The sequence below is a fragment of the Rhodamnia argentea genome, chromosome 1, assembly GCF_020921035.1.
Source record: "Rhodamnia argentea isolate NSW1041297 chromosome 1, ASM2092103v1, whole genome shotgun sequence".
Taxonomy (NCBI): Eukaryota; Viridiplantae; Streptophyta; class Magnoliopsida; order Myrtales; family Myrtaceae; genus Rhodamnia; species Rhodamnia argentea.
The window spans coordinates 29740119-29747945 of NC_063150.1; the positions used below are offsets into that span (position 1 = coordinate 29740119).

General features: G+C 44.2%; 1 long non-coding RNA gene across 1 annotated transcript in view; it reads right to left on the reverse strand.

Annotated features, from left to right (window-relative positions):
- LOC125316422 overlaps nt 1–7827 on the reverse strand; it is a 28280-nt gene extending 20453 nt beyond the window's left edge. Inside the window, exon 1 of the long non-coding RNA XR_007199646.1 lies at nt 7817–7827. This is a non-coding gene — a long non-coding RNA (uncharacterized LOC125316422). The remainder of the gene's footprint in view (nt 1–7816) is intronic.

The following is a 7827-nucleotide window of genomic DNA, read 5'->3' on the forward strand; positions in this document are numbered from 1 at the left end:
TTATTGCGAAAACCTCGAAATGGGTAGACCGAGATTTTTCACAAGGTCGGCAAGGTCATCGGTTGTTGATCTCGATAAGTGTAACACCCTCAAAATTTGGGCAATCAAAATAGTGAGATCTAGTCTATGGAACGACTAGAAAATTTTAATTGATGCCCAAGATTGGATGTTAAGAAATTAGAAATCGGAAATCGGAAATTTTCGGGACCGTTAATCGAATTGGAATAAATTCCGATTAAATGAGTAATTGCGTCTTAGAATTAGAAATTTTCATATTAATCCTCGTTCGGGCTATTTTGACTCGAGTTTGGATTAAAGAACCCTCCGTCAGGTTTCCGGATGCCCAAATTACCTAGGGTGTGAAATTACCAAAATACCCCCGGCCAAAGTGTGAAATTACAAAAATGCCTCTAGGGTTTTATGAACTAATGGACAAAAACATTAATTCAGTGGACCCCACATGACCAGCTCAGCCCTTAGTCACCTCTCTAGAATTCTCCCTCTCCCTCTCTGTTGCTGCACACGTACACCCCCCTCCCCCATTTAACCGACTTTCTCCAACCCTTCTTCTTCCTTCATTCCTTCATTTCTTAGCGACAACCACCACCGAATACAGCTACCACGACCAACTACAACATCCACAGAACTCCCTCGACACCATCGCACCGCCGGAGTCGCCGGAAACCGGGCCGCTAGAAGCTTCAACAACATACCTTGTTTTCTCGCGGGATTGGGGTTGCAGAGGTGGTGCGGTTGCTCCGAGCTGCCGCCACCCATACGACCACCACCTCGACCTCCAGCCATCTCCTCTGATCTTTTGTGATGCCGTTCCACCGCTTGCAGCCGCCGCGAGGTCGCCGGAAAGGCTGGAACAAGCCCGAACCACAGCCCGCCCTGTTTTGACCCCCGTCATAACCGGTTCCGTGCTCGACCCTCATCCGCCGCCACGCCGCCCTATTCCGCCCACCCCTGGCCACCAAACACTCCCCAAAACCCCCTCGAACCATCCCCACCAACCTCGTGAAGTTCCGCCTCCGCCGGAGCCCCGAAACAGTCCCCGACCACCTCCCCTATTTCTGCTCCTTTGTACCCACGAAACCGCTCTACACCGATTTTGGATGCTGTCGACGTCTGCTCTGGCCACCGTGAGCCACCACCGGCCACCACTACCTTCCTCCGACCACCTTGCACCTCCACCACCAACCTCGAAGCCACCTACGGCCCCTAGACTCCCCGGAACAACCCCCCGGCCCGTGCCCCGCCCCGTTTCTGCAAGTGGGTGCTCTGTTTTTAGTTTGGGCCGAGTCTATTGAGCCCAAATCTTTGGGCCCGCGAGCTGGGCTGAGGCCCAATTAATTTGGGCACAAAATTGGGCCTTATATTAGGCCCACGGACACATTAAATCAGAAGTTGGGTCCGCAGTTCGAGGATTTTGGTTCACGATCCGTTCGAGCCCCAAAGTTCATGCGGAGGATTTTTCCGAGGATCACCGTTGGCCTAACCTCGCGCAATTAACGGTGAGTCGACCTCTAATCCTTAGCTAGGTCGTTAATTACGTTTGGATTATTTTAATTAGATTATTAGGGTGTTTTGGTAGATTAATTAGGGCCGGTTTAGGCTAGAGACTCGGTTTAGGTTAAATGGCCCTAATTAATTGGATTAATTTGATTGTGGCTAGTTCGGACGGAATAATTGATTAATTGATTGGCCTTGCTTGATCGCGAGTGAATAATAGGTCAAGGGTGAGTGTATGATTGATTGGTGATTTAGATTTAATTACGTACGATTGGATTGAATGTTTGTTATTGAATTATTGATCTACGCTCCATTATAATTTATGTGGATTAATTGATGAAATGCCTTGACGGATGGCTAGTTAAATTGATTGATTGGTTGGAGTTCGATCACTTGATTTATGGATGCGAGGTCGCATGGATAACATATGCATTTGTGTGATTACTCAAGAGATTTGCTATGTGAGCATATCGCGTGAACATTTGACTAATACGGATTATAAATTGGCTATTTGCTGAGTATGCTTGAGTGGTCACACGATGGATTATTCCTGTCAAGTTCATACCGTGCCGGTCGTGCGGAACCATACGACTTGTCGGATGCACGTCAATTCGTGCCATTCCGATCGTACGGATTACATGGAATTTCGGATGTCGGTCGCAGCTTGTAACGGACCGAAGCCCCTACGGGGATTCCCGATAGTGTCGTGTCATGCCGGTCGTATGAGTCACACGAGCTATCGGATGCCGTCACCGGAAGTAAGGGACGAAGCTTGGTCCCGCTAGTAGACACCGTCGATCGTAGTATAAAGTCACACCGGTCGTGTGCAATTGAACCAGATGGCCGTTAATAACCGGACCACGTGTGGTGTCTGCGTATGTGATTGACTTGACAATCATGGTTGATATGTGTGGTATATTATGTCAAATATTGCATAGTGCGTGATTGCCAGCAGGTGAGCTGCATGTGATTGGAATAAGTATATATTATATGTGATTGATTGTTAGGACTCTTCGGACGAATCAACACCTTAGCCAGGCTTAGGCGTTGACTCACAGAGATTTTTATCTCACCCCGTGTTAACCATTTCGGGTTCACAGTGATCCAATGACCGGTTAAGTTTGGGGTCCCGGTTGACCGGTCCTACGATATCGTGTACCGTCCGGAACCGGGTACGAATAGGACCTAGGAACTTCACATCACCATGATGCGGGTGGACGAAGGCTTGCCGCAACGTGTGGCACATGTCTTCAAAGCCTAGTTCTTCGATGATGGGGTGGAAACTTGGGGCCCACTCATGGCTTCGGGGGGCCGCCTAATATAGTTCCACCTGTTCCGTCCCGGGTTCCGATGGAGCTCGATACATCAGACGGTGAGATCGTAGACCCCGAACACAACTCCGACCCCGACCTGACCCGATTGAGGAAGATATCATTGAGCCTTCTTTAGACGTTCATTGACCTTCGATTGCGATCCTCCGCCCTTACTTTGAGGGTTCGTAGTCTTTTGGATAGGTACTGATGTGGATTTTTGGGAGTAGATGAGAATTTAACCTTACCCGACCCTTATATCTTTTTGTTGGTCTTCGAGAGCCACCCCGAAGAATGGGGCTGTATGTGACTATAGCTCAGTAGGGTTAATGGTGATCCGCTTTTAGTACTGTACTAACAGTTGTTCTAGTATATGACTGATGTTGTTGACTTTATTTCTATTCCTCTTGTTTTTCTTGATTTGGGAGAATTCGTGTTTCCACATGTGCGCTATAGTATGGACGGTCAATAACGTACCAGGGGCGTTAACTTTTATGACCGGAGGCGTTTTGGTAGGGAGGCCACGTACTCGAGAGTCGGGGAGTGACAATAGGTTAATACCGTTGTGCCAAGAAATGGCTCCACACGATGAAATACTTTTCACCGAAGATTGGACTTCGGTTCAAAGGAATGCTCCCACTACACGACCCTCTTGACATTGTCAATGAAAACATATTTTCAGAAATCTATTAGCAAAAGCCATGTTACAAGAGCTTTGGGATCTTCGGCTAATTTATCATCGGCTCTTTGCCATCTTTCTATCCATCTTCCTGTAACTTATGCAAGCGAGAGTAAGCTCTGCCCTTGAATTTTGAAGAATTTTATGCAAAAAGAAAGAGGTTTTTGAAATGGATTGATTATCTTTTTTTCCGAGCATCATCCCGTATTTATATAATTAGAGGAATCAATCACGTACAATTAGATCCCTAACAATGTGACAATCAAATCCTTCAAAATATGAACCCATTAACTAGCCCACTTATCATGGAATTTATGACATTCCATCAATTAGCCCACTAATTATGGATCTAACTCTAAAACAAATATTACAACACCCCCCTCAAGTTGGCGCATGGATGTCGCACATGCTCAACTTGGATACATGATAATCAATTATTCGTTTGCTCACCGCCTTAGTGAATATATATCCGCGGTCTGCTCCGAGGATTGAACAAATAAAGTACAAAATTCTCCTATATCAAGCTTTTCCTTGATGAAGTGTCGGTCAATTTTCATATGCTTAGTCCTATCATGCTGGATAGGATTATGTGAAATACCGATAGCAGATTTACTATCAGAGTAAATCATTAATGGCTTCTCAACTCAGAATCCCGGATCATCCAAAAGTTTATAAACCCATAATAATTCACACATTCCAGAGCCATAGAGCGGAATTCAACCTCTGCGCTTGATCTAGCAACAATGTCTTGCTTTTTGCTTCGCCAAGTAACTAGGTTACCTCCAACATAAGAACAATAACCTGAAGTAGATCGCTTGTCATCCACTCTACTAGCCCGGTCGCATCAAGTAAATGCCTCAACCTTCATATAACCATGGTTCCGAAGCAATATACCTTTACTCGGTGTGCCTTTCAAGTAACGAAGAATTCGAGTCACAACATCCATATGATTAGTATACGGATCATGCATGAATTGACATACAAGACCGATCGCATAAGCAATAACGGGATGTCTATAAGAAAGATAGATGAGCTTTCCATCAAGCCTTTGATATCTTTCGCAATCTACCGGCTCCCCTGTCTTGGCTCGAATCTTCGCATTTGAATCAAGTGGAGTATCAATAGGTTTACATCCAAGCATTCCTATCTGAGATAGAAGATCAAGTATGTACTTACGCCGACATAGGAAGATCCCATGTGAGGAGCGAGCTACTTCAATTCCAAGAAAATATCGCAGTTTTCCAAGATCTTTAATATCAAATTCCTTTCCCAATGCGTTCTTCAATCTAACAATTTCACTAGTATCATTTCCAGTCACCACAATGTCATCCACATACACAATTAAGAAAGTTGAGAGAGAACCACTACGGTGAATGAACATGGTGTGATCACCATTACTGCGGGTGTATCCTTGAGCTCGCATAGCTTTGGTGAATCTGCCAAACCAAGCCCGAGGTGATTGTTTAAGTCTATATAGAGAACGTTTGAGGTGACAAACCTTTCCGGGAGTAGTGCTATCTGCAAAACCCGATGGAATGTTCATGTAAACCTCCTCACCAAGTTCTCCGTGAAGAAATACATTCTTCATGTCCAATTGTTGAAGGTCCCATCCATAACGTGTGACACATGATATAAGAATTCTTACTGCATTCATCTTTGCTACGGGGGTAAACGTCTATTGATAATCAACACCTGCAGTTGAGTGAATCCCTGGGCCACTAGCCGAGCCTTGTACCTATCCACGGTTCCATCGACTTTTTGCTTAACCGCATAGATCCATTTGCACCCCATTGTTTTCTTCCCGGGAGGGAGGGACACCAAATTCCAAGTATGATTTTTCTTCAAAGCCTCTATTTCCTCTAACATGGCATCTTTCTATTTTTTTTTTTTTTTTGTTGAATAGCAATCCGCCAAGTATTAGGAATAGACACAGAGTCTAAAGAAGAAACGAATGACGAATATTATAGAGAAAGAACAGAATATGAAGTATATTCATCAATAGGATATCGAGGCTTACCAATACAACACCGTTTACCTTTACGGAGAGCAATTGGGGTTGTTTCATCCTCAATATTGTTATCATCGAAAGGACTAGGCTCCGACAGTGTTGTATTGGATTCTGGTATTGCCTATGAAGACTCACCAGGGGGATTACCGGGTATAGCAACCTGTTTACGAGAATAAACATGTGAATAATCTCTTTGAATAGGTGAGACCTCTTATGGGGGTACACTTTGATTCACAATAGGCTCCTCCGTCCGCTTTGTTGATAATGGCACCAACAGCTTAGGGAATGGTTCAATAAATGTCGAACTAGATATCTCGGAGAGTGGATTATCAAAAATAGCTTGGGAATCATTAAAGATAACATCTTTGGAGACATAAAACATACGAGTGGGTGGATGATAGCACCTATAACCTTTTTGGAAAGAGGAATAACCTAAGAAATGCACTTAAGACTCCTAGGAGACAATTTATTTTTCACCCGATGATCTCTAACAAAACAAACAGACCCAAAGATTTTTGGTGGGAGGATAAATGTATTTTTCTCAGCTAACACGTAAATGGGGCTTCTATTTTGTAGAACCCTGGATGGCATACCATTAATTAAGTAGGCAGTTGTAAGAACGGGTTCACTCCAGTAGGATGGTGGGACATGCATTTGAAATAAAAGAGAATGTGGAACTTCAAGAAGATGTCTATTCTCTCGCTTTGCCACACCATTTTGTGCAGGGTTATCCACACAACTAGTTTGGTGGAGAATACCATGCTCTCATAAAAAAATTTGAAAGGAAGAGGCACAATATTCTCTACAGTTATCCGTTCGAAGAGCCTTAATGGTAGCATTAAACTAGGTCTGAATTATTTTGAAAAAGGTTTTGAAGGCATCAAAAACATCACTTTTATGTCTACATAAAAAGACCCAAGTTGCTCTACCGGAATCATCAATAAAGGTCACAAGTCAATCATACCCAAGTAATAGATTTAACGGGGAGGGACCCTAAATATCATAATGAACCAAATCAAACGAAACAAGACTTCTATTATTTGACTATGGATAAATAGTTCTAGTATGCTTAGAATAAGTACAAGTATCACAGAAAAACCGATGATCTTTAACTTGATTCTTTAAACTAGGAAAACATGAATAGAGAGTATGAAGTGGTGGATGCCCCAAACGTCGATGCCATTGTCATAGAGAAGAAACCGCAGCCGAACCGGAATCTGCGGTGCTAGCCTAGATAGGTGCTGTCGGTGATCTATCTAGCCGGCAAAGTCCATCACGTACACTACCACCGCCAATCTTCACCCCCGTCACCAAGTCCCGAAAGACACAATATGTAGGATAAAAGATTACTTTGCAATTGAGATCTCGAGTAAGACTACTAATTGAAAGTAATTGATTTGGAAATTTAGGAACATGAAGAACCGAAGATAATATCAAGGATGGAGTGCAAGAAATTGATCCCTTTCCCGATATAAGAGAAAAAGATCCGTTGGTTATCCTAACTTCGTCTTGGCCGGAACATGGTTTATATGATTCAAACCGATCTAAACATCATGTCATGTGATCGGATGTCACGTCCCGCAATCCTCCTCGAACATACATCCACCTAAGACGTAAAATACTTACCCAGGATACCACATTACGGCATACGATAAAACATGTAATGCGAAAACAGAAGGTAACTAAAACCCCGACTAGAGAACAAGTGGACAAAAGAGTAGAACCAAATATTCACGGATATATACAACGTCGGTCAAGCGGTAAACATCGGCGAGACCGGATGCAGCACCCACAAAAGAACAAAAGTAGGAACAAGAGAACAAGCCCCAAAAGAAAACCACTGGGCCTCAAAAGATCTAACAAAGCGAATCGGAATATCCAAGCTAGACGGAAGAACTCCCAATAACCCCGCCACTCTCATCCTCGGCGGTCGTCGGTACATAATCTGGGTCCGTCTCTGCAATCTCCTTTTCTGTCTCACCATCGGTGTCTTCCTCATCCTCCGAATCCGAGATCACCACAACATGTCGATCGTCTACTGGGGTAGGGCTCCTCTCTAATATGTTCCTAGATCCAGCCGCGGATATCTCTACGTCCGTCTGTATCTTGGGACGGGTCCAGTGGCACCACTCGGGAATGACCTCCACCGGAACGTCTTCGGGTCGGAGAGGACCCAGTAGGTCGCCATCTCCCGGGCGGAGGAACCAAGACTCAAATGGATGAGGTTGCATCTATCCCGCTCCTAAGTCTACCCAAACCTTGGTACACTTTCTAATATATACCGCACCTTTACTTTTTGGAAACTCCTCAAAAGT